Here is an 18,040-nt window from a genome sequence, read left to right as displayed (position 1 = left end):
TTTGTTACAACAAATGTTTCCACATCTTCACCTCAGTTCCACAGGTAGTCCATGGCTGACACCCAATATCAGCAGTGAGGATCCATCTTTGACTGAGATATACCATGTTCAACAGAGCATGTCAAGGGCCACTTCAAAATGTGTACTGATGAGTTCAGGATAACTGCCACCTTCTTTCAGGTGGGCCATTAGGGCTTTTTCAACAAGCAGGTGTCTCATTGGCAAAGGTCAACATTTCATTGTGCAAGTGGGCATCAGGGAACAGGTCTACTGACAATCTTGAGACATAGCAAATCCTCTTCTCACCCATGTGGAGAATGGGGTGAGGCACGATGAAGAGGTGGGGCAGAGGAGATAGAGCCCAACCTGTCTGTTTGCTAGAGGATGCATACCTCCTAATTTCAATGAAGACAACAAGCATAAAATCACCGTCCTCCCTTAAAACCTCAGGAAAGAAAACTGATCCTTTAGCCATTGAAATAACATGACTGAGATCAGGAAGGGTGAGTGGAAGTCATCATTTATGTAAATAATAATTTTCCACTGGAAACTGTGAACTCTCCTGTCTCTTCTATTTTTAAATTAATTGTGTCTGTTTTGTTTACGTGGGTGGAGCTAATAAGAAAGTTTGCTCATAACCATTGAACTTAATGTATCTGTTTTTGGACACTTGTGATTTATTTTTGCACACATGCTCCAAATTGATGCTAATTACTTTAAAGGATCAGGGTTTCTCTTCCAAGAGGGATGACGACAGAATGTCAATTTGCAGCATAATGTCCCAATTATCAATGCATTCCAGACCAGAATGGACTTGGCACCTTCTGGAAGGGATTTGGCTGCACTTTTATCAGCCAGTCCCTGGACATAGCTTCATTAGAACTTGCTTTCTAGTAACTTGTGGGCATGCCTATACTTTCCTCTGTCTCAAAGGCCCTTTAGTGCCATTATCAGAATTCTAAAACCTACTTTCCCATGTTCAAGTCATATTGCTCTCTCGGAGCCTTCTTTGATCTCTTTGGCCAAAGATAAATTCTATTTCCTACGAAAGTTCCAGAGCACTTTGCTGATTCCTTCCTCAAAGGACTTAGCACTTTCTATATTGTATTGGAATTATTTATTCACCTTCTTATCTCCTTTCTGCATTATAAACTTCTCAGTGACCATACCTTATCTGAGTTATCTTTGTCCTCACTGCACACTGAAACTTCTATGCCCTGTATGTATTAAATGCTTTGTGCATTGATTTAATTGAGAGTTTTTTCCCCCTAATACTCTACCTGCTCCAAAAAGGTTTTAAGGTAGGTTTAAATAAATATTTGTGGAACAAAGGATTGAATACATATATACACACACATAAAATGACAAAAGTCTATGATAAATTATATAAATTGCATCTGGATAAGCTAACATTTAACTATCGTACCTAGAAAAAAACAAAAAGACTATGCTGTAAGAGATGGTTTTGGAGAGTGGTGACAAAGGATTTAAAACTTGATCACTACCACCAAAGGAATCCAAACTTCTAATATGGTCTTTGTCAACACAAGTGTTTTGATGAGTACAGCAGATGAAACCATATCCCCCTAGGGAGAGGGTCACTGACTACATATAATGAATGTGGAACATATGCTGACCAGGAAGATATGGCCACAGAAGAAAAAAAGTAAACAGGTCGATTCTAACTTGTTCATTTACCATTAACTTATTCATCCAACAAACTTTTAATGAGAAGCTTCTGTGTCAAGCATCGTGTTCACACTGTGGACATAATTATGAATAAGAATATACTAGATTAGCTGTTTAGACCAGGGGTCAGCAACTATGTCCAATGGGCCAAATCTGGATCACCATCTGTTTTTTGTGAATAAAGTCTTATTGGAATACAGCCATGACTATTCATTTATGTATTGTCTATAGCTGCTTTTTCTCTACAACTGCAGAGTTGAGCAGTTCCGATAGAGACCGTAAGTCCTACAAAGATAATAACATTTCTTATCTGTAATCTGTTCCTTTACAGAAAATTTGTTGACCTGGTTTGTATGCCAGTATAAAAACTTTTTAAAGCTCAAGAAATGCCAACATTTAATGGAGGAACAGAGCTCAATCAGTCCTTAAAGGAGACTGCAGTTCGATGTCATAGAGCCAAGGGACATGATCTAGCAAGGGCAAGAGTTTCAAATAATTAAGAAATGTCTACTGCAATAAAGATTGAAGAAGAGATATAGCCAGGACAAAGTTACTGCTCCCTTCATGGCAGCAGCTCCAATGGAATGGTGCGAGCAGAAGCAAGGCTGCAGTGAGCTACACCGTGAACAGGAGGTAAGGGAGTGGCGGCAGTGCAGACTGTGTATGATGGAATTTGGGAAGGCAGGACAGCTACCAAGAATTGATAGAGGGAGGTTTTTTTTTTTTCCTTTCTATGTCTTTTTTTTTTTTTTTTTTAAGTTAGGAGAGATTTAATTATGCTTACATATTAACTGGGAGGAAACAATCATCTCATTTTAATAAATCGCTAGGAAAATTTGGCTTTTTCAGATGACTTCACAAGTGTCCTCCCGTTAGAAAAAGAAAATTCAGTAATCCAACATGTTCTCTTTTTCTGCTTAGTTTCCAAGAAGCTTAGAATCAAATTCAGTTCCCCCTAGATGTCTGGTAGTATTTACAGCCACTTCCTTCATCTGCTTTCTGTTCTGTTTTATATTTCAATATCTTATTTTTAAAGAATAGTTATCATGAACAGTTTACAGGCACTTTCACACATGATATCTCACAGCATCCATCCTCCATTCAGCACAAGTTTAATGAGTGCCTGCTGTGGCCATACACTTTGCTCCATGCAACAGGCACAGTGATGAGTAAATCAACACAGTTGCTTTAGTTGTTTTTCTAATCTAGTTGAGGAGACGGACATTAACCAAATTATCATACTAATAATTATAGCTGTGGTAAGTAGAACGAAGGGAAGTATTGGAAGCCCTAAGAATCTGAGGTGTCAGGAAAACTATCCTTGAGACTAAAGGATGAATAGAGATTTGGAGATAGCGAGGGTAACATCCAGTCAGAATGAAATCTCCTCTGTGGAAACCATGTAAGTGATCATTCGACTCGTGCCTGGACACTTGCAGTAATGAGAACCAGTGCTGCATTTTTGGACAGAGCTAATAGTCATAATGGAGCAGAATTTGGCTCATATAATGTCTGTCTAGAGGTCTATACTTTGAGCCCACAAAAATATGCTTAATTATCTCTGGCATGGTCTTTCACAGCCAAAAGATGGCAGAAATAAGCCCCTATGTTTACATACTTATAGATAAATCAGCTTTTTCACAGTTAAAAACAAATTTTTTTTTCTGCATGATGTCATGTTTATAGAGACTTCTAGTTGTTTGCAATATCCATTCTTAGCTTCTACTATACAAAAACAACTCCTTGCTCTCTAGCTAACAAAGAATTGTTAGCTAGATATCTGGCTATCCAGAAAAAACAAAAACAAAAAACAAAAAACTATATTTTTCCAATTTAGTTAAAGCTATTTGCAGCAGATTACAAGTAAATGTTTATCAATGAGCTCTTGTGTAAGGGAAAACAACCTCTGATTTGTAGCATAGCCAATTTCTGTTGTGTTGATTCTCGCATGCATGGTTTCCAGGTACCAACATGACTTACTGAACATGGAGTTGAGAGGAAATGCACACAGCAGGCTCTCACATGCCCTAAGAGTAGGCTCCAGCACACCACTGGCTAGCTGAGACCTAAAGCCGAAGTTCTCAGTGGGATGTGAGTGGAAGTGATGTGTACAACTGCCCAGTTGTGCCTTAAATGGAAGTAGGGGACCTCCACTTTCCCTTTTTCTCCTTCCAGTGGTCTGAAATACAGACATAGTGGAGAATCATTTTATACCATGTAGATAGAACATCGTTCTAGAGATGGCAGAGCAACAAGATAGAATGAACTTGGCTTCCAAATATTTTCAAGCTTCCTAACTAGCCTTAATTTCCTTGTAGTTATAGATAGATAGATAGATAGATAGATAGATAGATAGATAGATAGATAGATAAAACAAAAAATTAATTTTTAACTTGCTTAAGCCATTATTATTTTGGGTCTCTGTTAGAACAACTGAAATTGTATCCCAACTGATAGAGTCATCCATCACGAAATGGCAACCAGACCCCTAGCATCATGCAAAGTACTGCTACTTACAAGGTGTAGTGCAAACAGATGAATTAGACATGCTCCCTGTTCCAGGGACAAAAGATGGAATGTACTTAAATTGCTATGAGGCAAGGTAGAGGTCACGAGTGCTCTAAGACAGTGCAAATGGTCGACTACACATGATTTAAAGGAGAGGGTGATGATGATGATGACGAATGAGGCAATATTTGAACTCAACTTTCAAAGATAGAATTTTGACAAGTAGAAATGAGCAATAAAGCTATTCAGAGAGGGATTGTACTTTTTATTCAGATTTTAGATTCCAATCATTCTGAAAATATGATCCCTCAGAAAATCTCTAGACTGTTATTTTTTCTTCTGTAATACAACAAATTAATATTGTAAAACTATGACAAAAATGTTTTAAATATTTTAAGAGAATCAATTGTTTTCTGAGTCTCTGATTCCCCCATTTACAAAGAAACCCTTGATTTGTTCATTTCAAAGCATTTTGGTGGATTAATTAATGCATTCCTCTAAGTGCTTTCCTAAGCAGTGCTTTCTGGGCTTACTTTGAATTACTAAAGGTACATAAAGACACTAAAACTTCATTCCTTTAAAAAAATTTAGAATGCAAACTTTTTCACTAATGAAAACAGGCCTGTCTTCCCATTAGTTTCCTTTAAGGAAAGAAATGGCGTCTTGTTTCTTTTTTACTGCTTCACAGTACCCAGTATAGCAGTGAGCACAGGAGAAGCACTCAGTAAATACTTTGAGTCTGAATGAGAGTCAAAGAATTTGAGACTATGAAGGAAGATGTGGAGATTGTGGGGTGAGGAAGGGACTGCATAAATGGCCTGGAGATGTGAAGAAAATATCTGGCATGTGCATGGTAAAAGCTTAGGAACGAGCCTTTGAGATCCCCCAAAAGATCCTGGCAATAAAGCCCCCATCTCCTCTTCCCTTCATTTTACAGTTGAGAAAATTGGAGACCCTTAAGAAAAATGGTCTTGATGAAGGTAATACAACTACTGAGTCCTAGAGCTGGGTCTAGCTTTGTAATGCCTTTGTAAGCTAGCCGATCCTTATTTCTACTTTATCCTCAAAGTTGTGTTGCCATAAACATAATAGAAAGAATTCTATGCTTTTTTTCACATTCAAATTCACACTGTGTTTTTTTCTCAGAAAATTAATGCATGAGTATACATAAAGTAATGGGAACAAAGTCATATATTGAAATTCCAAGCCTCAAAAATGTAACTTCTTTTATAAAGGAACAAAAACATTCAAGTTTGGGGGTTCTCCTGGCCCATCAGAACATTCAGGTAGTATCTGTTTCACTTCTGCCTCTCTGTAAAGCGAAAGGATAAAGGCCAGGCAGGCAGATTCCCATAGGAAAAACAGTCAGAGTAGAAGAACTAGAATTCCCATGGGACTGTGCAAGGATAGAGTGTGAGACAGAGAGAGGAGATCAAGGAACCAAGATAGTGTGGTCAGGGAGGTGTGGATGGAAGCGTTTTTGTTAGGTGTTAAGAGAAGACTGGGATTTTTAACAGAAGAGCTGTAGACATAACCCTCTAACATAACCCTCTAACAAAGTATATTTAGAAGGAAAACTTTTTATGAAGAAGGTAAAATGCTGGACTGAGAATCAGGTTCTGGTTCAAACTCAGTAACTTTTGTGTAACTTAGACAGTTTATCTACCTTCTGAGTCTCAGTTTCTGCATCTACAAAGTGAGATCTCTTCCATGTAACAACCTTTGCCTCTTTCGTATGTTAAGATAACAATAGTCACATTTCTGAGAGAATTTCAACTTTTCTAATTGAAATATGCTCTACTTTACCATTAACTTCTATAGAGCCTTGAAAATTATTTTCTTTTGCTTCTTTTATCGCTTAACAATTGGCTGAATTATTCAGCTCATAACTTATTTAGTGATTCAAGTCATAAACGAACCAAGATAAGTGATATGGAATATTATTTTATATTCAACAGTTGAAAAGAAAAATTGTCTATATACTTATCAAAGATAAAATTATTTGCATTACTCTAGAGAGATAAAAGTAGTCACTTAACTTTAAATCGAATTTACATTTTTCTGAACTTTCTCATAATTCAAGCCTTTAAAGATAAGTTATCCCTAAATTTGGCCCAATAGTTCGCTTTTGGGAGCAAACAGTGTAGATTCTCATGGTCGAAGCCATAAACATTTTAGGCCTAAATTCTTGGAATAGATTATTAATCCATCTCCCTTCTCTTTACCGTACAATCTCTCCTCTCTGCCCATTTCCCAAGTCTACTTCTCACCTAGCAGCCAGGGTGATCCATTTGAAACTTAAGTCAGATCATGTGACACCTCTGCTCAAAAAAATGCTTGTCTCATTCAGAGTCAGAGCCATAGTCCCATCCAGGCCTTGTAAGTCTCAACATGTTCCCCTGCTGCCTTGCAGACCTTATCTCCAACCATTTCCCATGAACTCTGCCCCAGCCATACTGGCCTCCTTGCTCTTCCCAGAACATTCAAGCACACTCTTACCACAAGACCTATTTAAATGACATTCCTCCATCTGGAACACTCTTCCTTCAGATGACAGCACCATGCTTTCCTTCCTTCAGACCTTGGCTCGAATCTCACCTCTACTAAACAGTAACCCTCTGCCCTCATTGCTCTTTATCCTCCTTTCTCTAATATAGTCTTCTGCATAGCATTTAGCACCCTCTGTTTTATTTTCCATCCATGTTTTTTGTCTGCTTCTTCTCACTGTAATGTAAGCTCTCTGGGTTCAGAGACTTGTCTGTTGTGTTCATTCATTCTTGTATCTGTGGTGCTTAGAAGTATGAGTGACACATAGTAGGCATTTAACAAATATTTACTAAATGAATATTCAGAATGAGCTACTTTTTTCATATGTCGACTATTTTATTTTATTGGGCAATGTGTACTCTCTCAATATGAACAATTTAAATTAAGAAAAATTTATTTTTTCTTAGATATAAAAACAATGACCACAAAATTATCGAAAGTCCCTTTGAGATCATTACCAAAAATGGCAAATTTCAGGGTACGGTGGAAAGGCAGGGTGAGCAGTCAACTGAAAAAAAAGTTCAGGAGACTTGAAGACCCAGAAGTCCTATCTTGTCACCCATCATAGAGTCATTACTACCAAGTTGTAGAGCATGTACAAACAACCAATGTTTTCCTTAGATCCTGGGAAACTTAAAAAAAAATGTAGACAGAACTGCTATGTAACTATTATCCTCCATAACAATGACTATACTGATGTAAAGATCTTCCTTTAGATTATAAGGCCATATTTTCTTGATTCTGTGAGTGTTGACACATCAGATGGCTTGGACATGAGCAGGCAGTATTCCTGTTTAGCTGGCTGAGCAATCAGGAGGTATCAGAGCTATACATAGAGAAAGAGCACTGGGAACGAGGCCCAAAGCCTTGGTGGAAGATTTCAAATCTGGGCTCAACCACTCCACACTGGGTGGATTCATACAAGCCACTTAACTTCCCCAGACCACAGTCTTCTCTTCTGTAAAATATGAGTCACAAATAATTCCCGCTTTAGCACTTCATGGTGTGAAATAACCAGTGTGAGAACTTCTTAAACCATATAGGACTCCATGCAAACTGCTCAAAAAATGACTAAATGCAATTACCTGGGTCCTTAGGCTGATTCCTAGAAAGATGGTTGGGCATGTCTGGGTAAACAATCTCACCTGATTCCTGTTCATCACCAAACAATGAAACTAGGGAAGGGAGAAATTCAACTTTATGGCATCTGATTTAGGTGCTATTCCAAGAGATTTTTTTTATTTATCTAACAACACATCTACTGAGCACCTACTACGCACAAAGTATTAAAACTTGGATTCTATGGGAAGAATAGACTTGAACATAATCCAGGTCTTGTCCTTAAGGCACTTGCACAGAATAGTGGGGAAGACCACACACACACACATACCCAGAAAACCTCTAATTGACTTAGAAAGGAATTTGTCAAAAGAGCTCTGGAATGAAATCTGTTCACATGGCCTTTGGCAGTCACTACAATTCTCTGGGCTTTAGTGTCCTCTTCTGCAAAGTGTAATAATAACAGGGTGATTATGAAGATAAAGATGGGACATTATTTTGTTTAAGTGCTTTGTAAACTGCGAATTGTTTACAAGAATCATTCCTCTTCCCTCTCTCCCTTTCTTCCTTCTTTCCCCTTTTCTCATTCTCCTCCTTTCTTTTCTTTCCCTCCTTCCCCTTCTCTTGTCTCCATCTTGCTGCTTCTCTTTTTCTCTATTACTCTTTGTTTTGAATGTCTCCATTACTGAGACATTGTCACAAATAGTTTGATCTAGTTTGATCATTAAAGCAACAGCCAGTTGGAAATCTTTTCATCCAACCTGTTTACTTATTGTATCACGTGATGACTAACAGTTGCTACTAGATGTAACCCTTGCCTGACTTAAAACATTTTTTTTCCAGTTTGTTGCTCCATAAAATATATAGAATGGAATCAAGGTGAATAATGGCTTTTATTTCCTAAGGGTTTGAATATAATTGGGGAGGGGGGATTGTTTAGACACAAAATGTAAAGTGTTCAATATTTCAATATTTCAAAACAATTAGGATTTGACATGCCCACACATCTAAATTCAACTCTTCTATGTTTCTTTCTCCAACCAAACCTTGATTCCTTGGAATTTATCAGGCTAAAAGAGATATCAGGCTTAAAGGAAACTTAGAGATCAGATTATTTGATGTTCATTTTTTTCAGATGGTAAATGAGGCCCAGAAAGGAGAGGAATCTGATCAAGGTCATACTGTTGAATTCACAACAACAACAACAAAAATCTAAAATTCAGATCTTCTGGTTCTTATTCCTTTCTTTTCCCCTACTCCTTGAACTAGGCTTTAGGTCCAATTTGCTGGGTAGCCTCAGGTTCTTATTCTTTCTCTTTACTTCAGTTTGAATATCCCCCTTCTTTTTCCTTCCAATCCCAAACAAACCTTCTTTCTTGTTACACCTTCTGATAATCAAGACTTAAGACTTCAGGGCCATCCGAGCCAAAGTCAAACTTGTGTATAGCCAGGCATCATGTGTCCTGCGCTCCATGCTTATGTCCCCACAGTAAGCACCATCTCATTTAATCTTCATAAAAATTGGTGAGGTATCATTATTTCAATCTTACACACTAGCCAACTAAAGCTCAGCTCACTGTCTTACTTACCCCCAAGTCACACAGCTAGAAAGTAGTAGGGCCAAGATTTACATCAGATTTAGTGCCACAGTAGCTGATTATTGTCTTATTGCCCCTTCGGCACAGCACTGACCTTGAAAAAACAAACCAATGGTTTAAGTGAATACCAAGAGGTCATTGACTCCTACCTATTCCACTGGAGAGCTGGCACTGTGATCCAGGATTCCCAAACATTTCTGAATCACTACGTACTTAGCCGTGAGAACTAGGGCAAGTCACTTTGCTCCCCCTCAGACAGACTAAGTAATTATGCCTCCCTAACAAGAATTGTAAAAATTAAGGATTAGAATAGATAATGTTTAAGAAAGCACCAGGTAATCTGTAAAGAACTATATAACTATTTGGTTTCAATACAGTAAATAACTCATGCCTTTCTTAATCCAAATGTTGATGATGATATTGTTTACACTGTTTTATTATAAGTCTTCTTAAATATTTTGATTAAATGGGTAATCTATAGATAATAAGTACATGAATAATTAAAATATTTTTTTGGATTTTTAAATATGACCTCTTACCAAAAAAGAGAAAGTTATCTTATAATTTATAAATGCATATATATCATTGTGCCAATCCTTTCACCTAGACCAAAAAAAAAAAAAAAATCACTGCTGTCATCGTAACAAACATTTACAGAGAACATACTATGTGCCAGAGACTGAGCTAAATACATTATATTCTCCAACATCTTGTTTAATTATCAAGAGATAGGTACCATTATCTCCCTTTTATAAATAAGGAAACTAAAACCCAAAACATCTAAGTAACTTTATGGAGATCACACAACTATTAAGTGAAAAAGGCAAGTTTTTGGAAGTATACATGGTGCATTTCATATTACTTTACACCACTTCTGTCAAAATAAAACTTTTCAAAAGTCTTGAGCAGTTTGCTATCATGGTATCCAGTACAATAGAACACAGGCAACGTGTTAAAAGCTTGCTAGGGATGTATGTAATGTATGTGTATGTGTGTGTGAGAAGGAATAGGAAACAGGCAGGAAAGCATAAGACAATTAATCAAAAGAAATCCACTGTAATTGACTGCAAGTTGTAGCTCTGTACTTCTTCACATAGAAAGACACTTATATGCTTACCAACTAATTCATTAACCAAGAAATAATTGAGCGCTTATTGTGTGCAAGGACAAGTGTTCAAGTCTACAGAATACAGAACACATAGTCACAGAATCTCATCCATGGTCCTCACAAACTCCTGAATAAATTGTCAGATGCACTTAAATTATTTTTTGTGTGTGTGTACCACTCAAGTAAATTGTCTCTGGGGTGTGCTCAAAAATTGGTTCTTTTCCAAATTTCTCTTTTATACAACTGCTTAAAGAAAGAAATAAGGAAAAATAGCCAACTTCAGAAAATATGAAAACAAGATTTGGAGAAGAGTTGTTATATAAATTGATCAAGACATTGGGATATAAGATACTTTAATCTTCAATGAAACTTTGAACTCTTTGAAAAAAAAATTCAATGTCCTGAAAGCTAAATAAAGCAGATTGGGCTTCTGATTCCCCAAGGTTCAGATTAAGAGCTCAACTCTTCCATGGAGGACAGGAGGAATGAAAGATCGAGATTCCATTATAAATAACCTCAGAGTTCAGTAAATAACGATTTCTTTTGAAGCCTTTTAAGAAAACTGGGATGAGGCCAGAGGAGAGGTACCCACTTGGCCAAGAAAGGAAAGAAGGGAAATATCTATAGCTGATTTCATTTTGCAGAGCACTTACTGTTGTAACTCACAGCAAATCACAGTGTGGGCAAAAGTATCCCCTGCCTAGAAGGCCCTCTCATCAAAATTTCTCTTCTTCTCTATGGAAGCATGGCCTTGGTTTCCCTCTTGCAGTATCTTTGCATCCTCCCACCTTAGAAAACAAAAAGTCCTGGAATTAGAAGTTGTGACATTCACATCCCAATCCATCCAAGTAACAGCTCTTGCCGCAAGACGGTTATCTCATGTCTATGTAAGTTTCCTCATTTCCCCACGTGACCTAATTCACTCATGACATGACGGATGTTAAAGCATATTGGGAGGTGATCAAATTACCCAAACATGAAGAAATAAATAACTTTAAACTAAAAGATTTGAATACAGATATCTATATCCATCCACAATTGAAAATGAAAATGAAGCCACTGAATGATGCACATAAATCCACAAATCTACACCTGGTCTACAGAGAGTAGAACCCAAACTTCTTGACTGGTTTTCAGGGTCCTCCCCAAAATATTTCCAACTCTCTTCTCCAGGACTGCCTCTCTCTATCCCATTTATGTCTTTTGTAGTCCTTTCAAATTAATTGCCCATTGACTCAAGGGCCCAGAATATGGGCTTTTTCTTTAATACCTCCACTTATTTGTTGGGCTATTTCCATCTCTTAGAATGTCTTTCCCCATCTACATGTCCAAACCTGCTTAAATGCAGCCTCCTCCAGTTAGAAAGCCTTCTCTGATTTTTCCTTGTTATAAGTCATCTCTACTTAACCTGAATACCCTTAAAATTTTTAGTTGCACTTTATATTTGAATTATTTACATTCTCATGAGTTTCTTGGTTCCTTGAGAAGAATGATTATGTCTAATTCCTCTTTGTTTCACTTACCAAGGAAATGATAATAGCTAATTGCTAAGATTTACCGAGCCCTTAACATATATGATCTTTAATCCTCATAGCTAAGGATATCAATATTTTTTCTCATTTTGCAAATGAGGAAACAGGAACCCAGAGATGGTAAAAAAAGTTGCCCAAGTTCACAGCTATTAAGTGATGAAGTCAAGTCAGAAACCAGAGATTTCCAGTCTAAATCCATGGTTTTTAACATCCATGACTCCACTTACTACATGTTCTTAGCATAAGAGGTACTCAGTAAATGCTTATTAATTGAATGAATAAACAAATACATGAATGAAGAAGGTCCAAGATTTCAAGCATGAATATTTTCTTTCTATGCACAGAACTTTACATTCCCTTTCAGGTAGAGGCCACTTGATGAATATTCACTGAATAAATGAATAAAGGAATCTCCTAGAACAGATGTCTAGGGAACTGCTGAGTCTAGAAAGCTCTCAAAGGGAAGTCATTCACTTACCCTTTCAACATTTACTCATCATTTTTTCATTCTTTCAACATTTATTGTGTTCGATAGGAGGTATAGGAATAAAGAGTAAATCAGACATAAGTCCTGGTCTTTGAGAGCTTATATTTTGGTAAAAGGAGAGTTGACTGGTGTTTTTAGAGTCTAAGAAAGAGCAGACATTGGTAGAGTGAAGATAATTCAAGCTCAGGGAATGGCAAACAGAACATTCAGAGGTGTAGGCCTGATGCTGAACATGAAGAAGCCTCCTCTTAAAGAGGAAATGCGACTGTAGATGATGAAGAATGACTGAATGACTCACCCATCAAAATGGGAAGCTTTGTCTGGTAAGGAAGATGGTGGCATTGAAGTGGCAGAAACCACGAAAATCCCGCTCAAACATTTACCACAGTAGACTTCAACCTTGCTGTCTAGAGCGGAAGACCTGTTCACTGGCCAGGGCTCAGTAGAGGCAGTGCAGCATTGTGGTAGGAGAGCCTGGGCTCTTGGATTCACTGCCTCACTCAGAGCAAAGTTTCACTCATGTAGCAGCTCTGAAAACCTGAGCAAGTATAAAAGTGGAGAGAATAACAATTCCTCTTTCACTGAGTTGTTGCGAAGACCAAAGAATTAATTCCTGTAAATGCATAGAACAATACCTGGCTTATAGGAAGCACTCACTGAGAGTTAGCTATTATTGTTGTGCTTCTATCATTGACTCTAATTGTATATTTGAACTGAATAATCTTCAGTAAATTTTAGAGGGAAGAAAGGATGGTTACATTTTACTTGGGTATGAAATACGAGTATAAATCATACATCTTTTGTCTTACAACACTCATAAGATGACAATTCTCCCATCAGTTCATAGACTGACTTCTCTAATCTGCCATATAATTGTCCTCTGCAGCAGAACTCCAAGTGGATCATGATGTTCCTTATTTGTGGACTTTCACCTAAGACGTTAATAGCAGCAATAGAATGATTCTGCTAAAATCATATAGTCAGATTTTCTTTCACTTTACCAGATCATAAATTTTGCACCTAACAAAACTTATGAACTATTTTGGATATGTGTGTGTGTGTGTATGTGTGTGTATACACACACATATATATTTATTACTTTAATCTAGAAAATAAATAGTTCTTTATTAAGGCAAATACTGATTTAATCTACATATTTTTTCTCTATTTAAAACATCAAAATGTATGTCTTTAAAATATAAGCATTAAAGAAAAAAACTGTATTTATGCAAAGAATTTATAGCCAGAAACTGGACCCAGCTCTATTGCAAAAAAAGTTCTGGCTTTAAATTTTGCATATAGTTTTTAACCTAAACCTGTTTCCATACAAACAACTATTTTAAAAATTATGACTAATGAACATTTTCAAAATATTATTATTTCTATTTATTTATTTATGTTTACATATCAAAGATTGCAACTTACCACCCAATGCTAGGGTTTTACATTGCCTTGTTTTTTTGTAAGTTGCATTAAATATGAAGAACACACCAAAATGGGGGAGATACTTCCCAAATCGACTGATAACTAAGTTGAATAGTCAAGAAATATCAAAAAAAATCTCAAATTTATTCCATACCAGCACCTTCATATAAAAGTTTGGGGCTTGTTGGTGGGCGGGGCACAGGAGTGGGTTTGACATCATCTAGAGAAGGCGATGGCTACGGTGAAAATAGCACAGGCTTTGGAGCCAGGAAGACTGGGTTCCAAATCTTGACTCTTGCCACACTGGACATGCATTTTCTGAGACTTGGTTCATTCACCGAGAAACAATCATAATAACACTAACTTCATAGAGTTGTTGGAAGATTAGAGATGATAAGGTATGTGAAGTGTGTGGAACATAGTAGATGCTCAATAAATTTCAGTTCTTATGATGGGGGTCATTTTGATATATTTGCATGCAGACACAATTAGACAATGATTGTCATGTATTTATCTGTTATGTTTTGATGTTTTAAAAGGCATGTTAGCAATCCTCACTCCATGTGGTTGCCACCTAGGGAGCTGGGAGAGGCGGGCTCATTTCTCTATTCCATAAAGTTTTCTATAGCTCCTATTCCAAAGCTCTTTGGAGAGACCATCAACCCCGTACATATTCATCATATCATCATTTATAATGAAGAGTAGAACACTCTACTAGGATTAGGAAGACCTATGATTTAGTCCCAACTCCATATCAAAAGGACTTCGTGACCTTGGGGCATTTGCCTCCTCTCAAATTGCCTCAGTTTCCTAGTTTTAAGATAAGGAAATCAGATAAGATTTCCTTTGGGCATCTTTTAGTTCTAAAGTTGTATTAGATGCACAAATATAATTTTCTGACTTAGGCACAGGTTCAAGAAAAAGAAAAGTTGTAGAAATGACTAAAGTGCTAGGAGAGATTATGTCCTTACTGTGTCTGAAAAGGTGCGATACTCTTTTTTCTTTTACTTTTTTAATAATATTTTTATTTTTCAATTATATTTGGCATATAATATTATATTAGTTTCAGGTATACAGTATAATGATTAGAGATCTATATAACTCATAAAATAATCACCCCAATAAACCTAGTATCCCCCTGCCCCCATATATATTACAATATTATTGACTATATTCCTTATGTTATACTTTATATCTCCATGACTATTTTGTAACTACCCATTTGTACTTCTTAATCCCTTTGCCCTTTTTCATCAACCCAACCTCCCTCCTACCTAGTAGCCCTCAAAATATTCTATGTATCTATGAGTTTATTTCCATTTTGTTGTCATTGTTTATTTTGTTCTTTAGATTCCACATGTACATGAAATCAAATGGCATTTGTCTTTCTCTATCTGACTTACCCCATTCAGCTGGATACCCTCCAGGTCCATCATGCAATATCTTTTTTTTATCCCTTTAATTTTAATCTGTATCTTCTGATCTGAAGTGAGTCTCTTATATGTAGCATATGTAAGGGTCTTATGTTTTTATCCATTCAGCCACCTTATCTTTTGTTTGGAGCACTTAATTCCTTTTCATTTGAAGTACAAGTTGAGAGATATGTGGTGATAGCCATTCTTTATTTATATTTTTGATACATATTTTTTCTTCTTCTTAAAGTACCTCCAACATTTCCTGTAATACTGGCTTGGTAGTGATGAACTTCAGTGTACTTTTGTCTGGGAAGCTCTTTATCTGTCCTTTGACTCTAAATGATAGCTCTGCTGGATAGAGTAACTTGGTTGTAGATCCTGGGTTTTTTGTGCCAAGCCCTTCCATCCTGCTAAGTTTCTGTTGAAAAATCAGCTATCAGTCTTATGGGAGCTCCCTTGTAGCTAGGTAACTGCTTTTCTCTTGCTGCTTTTAAGAGTCTCTCCTTGTAGTTAACCTTCAGAATTTTAATCATGATGTGTCTTGGTGTAGGCCTCTTTGGGTTCATCTTTTTTGGGACTCTCTGAGCTTCCTAGAGTTGTAGGTCTGTTTTCTTCACCAGGTTAGGGAAGTTTTCCATCATTATTTCTTCAAATAGGTTTTCAACTTTTTGCTCTCTCTCTTCTCCTTCTGGTACTCCTATGATGTGAATTTCATTACACTAGGCTCCTTAAATAATCTTCATTTTGGGGGGACTCTTTTTTCTTGTTGCTGTTCTGTTTGGGTATCCTCCACTACTCCATTCTCTATATCAGCGATTCAATCCTCCTCTTCATCCACTCTGTTGTTTCCCTCAAATATTGTATTCCTCATTTCTGACTGGTTCCTTTTTATAATTTTCCTCTCCATTTTTATGATTTTTATCTCTTTGTTAAAGTTCTCACTTAGTTCATCTACTCTTCCCCTAAGTTCATTGAGCATCCTTATAACCAGTGTAATCTGGTAGACTACTTGACTCTACTTTGTTTAGATATTTTTCTAGAGCTTTGTTCTGTTCTTTCATATGGGACATGCTTCTTTATCTCCCCATTTTGGCTGCTTTTATGTGTCTGTTTCTATGTACTATGTAAAGCTCCTAAGTCTCCAGGTCTTAGTAGAGTGGCTTTGTGTAGTAGGTGTCCTGTGGGGCTCAGTGGCATAGCCCTGAGAAGGGTTCAGCTGCAGGTCAAGTTTAGCCCTAGCCTGTACTCCTCTGGAACCACCTGGTAAGAGTCAACAAGCAATCAATAGATGGCTGCCACCTGAGCTGTGCTTATAGTTGCTTCAAGAAGCCAGTCCAGAAACTGAGGCCAGCTACCACCAGTGCGGGGCTTGGAGCTGCTCAGTTAGGGGCCCAGGACATGCCCAGGACACCACTGGATGTGGCTTGGGTAAGGCCGCAAGTTGGGAGGGAGGGGTGAAGTTTCGGGGAATCCTCTGGGCAGAGCAACATCTCAGCTATGGTGGTGTCTGCATCCAAACACTGGGAGTGGGGAGGGCTTAACAAAGGAATAATGGTTACCACCAGCACCTCTTCCCAGGAGAAAGCCTCCCTTCTGGCTTGCACCCCAAAGCCGAACAACTCAGTGTCCCCCTATATGTCCTTGGCACCCCTCGAGCAGCAGCCCAGTGCTAGAGGTCAGAGCGAGTGATTCCGTCACCATGAAAGTATGGTTACAGTCGCGGTCCCTTTAAGAGGAATGTCTGCACCTGCTGATTGCAGCTATGGTAACTTCTGTCTCACTCAGCCCGCATGGGACTGGATAGCCTCATGTCTTCACCCCCTCCTGCCATTCCAAGGTGATTTCTTATTTCTCTCCATAGTTGTAGGGCTTCTGTTCAACCAGACCCCAGGTTTGGTGTCTGGATGAACAAGTTTGGTGTGGTCGCAAGAGGAGATACACAAAGCCTCTACTCTCTACACGATCTTGAACATGTCCTCACATGTTCTCTTAAAAGCTAAAATCAAAGTAGATCAGATCAAGTTCCTTTCCCTGTGCTCAAGGAAGGATTTCCTCACGAGCTTCATCATTTGTGCTTAAGATTGTCATTTGTAAATATTTCTCTAGTCCTGGCAATACATGTGCACTATGTGCAGCATGAAATTTTGTGCATTCACTCTCCTGACCAAGGACTTATGTATGGGTTGGGATTTAAGGTATAGTCTGTGGTCACGAACCCTATTTTCATCCATTGAAGCCCAAACATCTTTGGTAAGTGCTATTCAGCTGGGCTGAATCCCTTCCTATATTTGAAACAATAAAAAGTCCAAGTCCAATCATCCAACTTCTAAATCTGACAAACTATGGAATAGACTACCTTGGAAGGCAGAGAGTTTCCAGACTTGGAGAGATCTAACAAGGAGTTTGATGGACACTTCCTTAGGGGTGCTATGTTGGAGAGTCAGATACGCAGTAATCTTTAAGTCCTTCTGAACCCAACGATTTTATGATTTTTAAATTCTACCTATTCTTACCAGGCCAACACTGAAAATGTGGGTGATGGTTTTTATATTTATATTTTAAAAAGATGAGTTGAAGAAGAGAGAGGAATTAACTCTGCACATAGGCTAATTGACTCTTTTAATACTATAGATACCAATATTCCAGAATTCTAAGCCATGGGCTGGGTAATG

This window comes from Pteropus alecto, unplaced genomic scaffold (genome assembly GCF_000325575.1).
Source record: "Pteropus alecto unplaced genomic scaffold, ASM32557v1 scaffold88, whole genome shotgun sequence".
NCBI lineage: Eukaryota > Metazoa > Chordata > Mammalia > Chiroptera > Pteropodidae > Pteropus > Pteropus alecto.
This window is presented reverse-complemented; position numbering follows the sequence as displayed.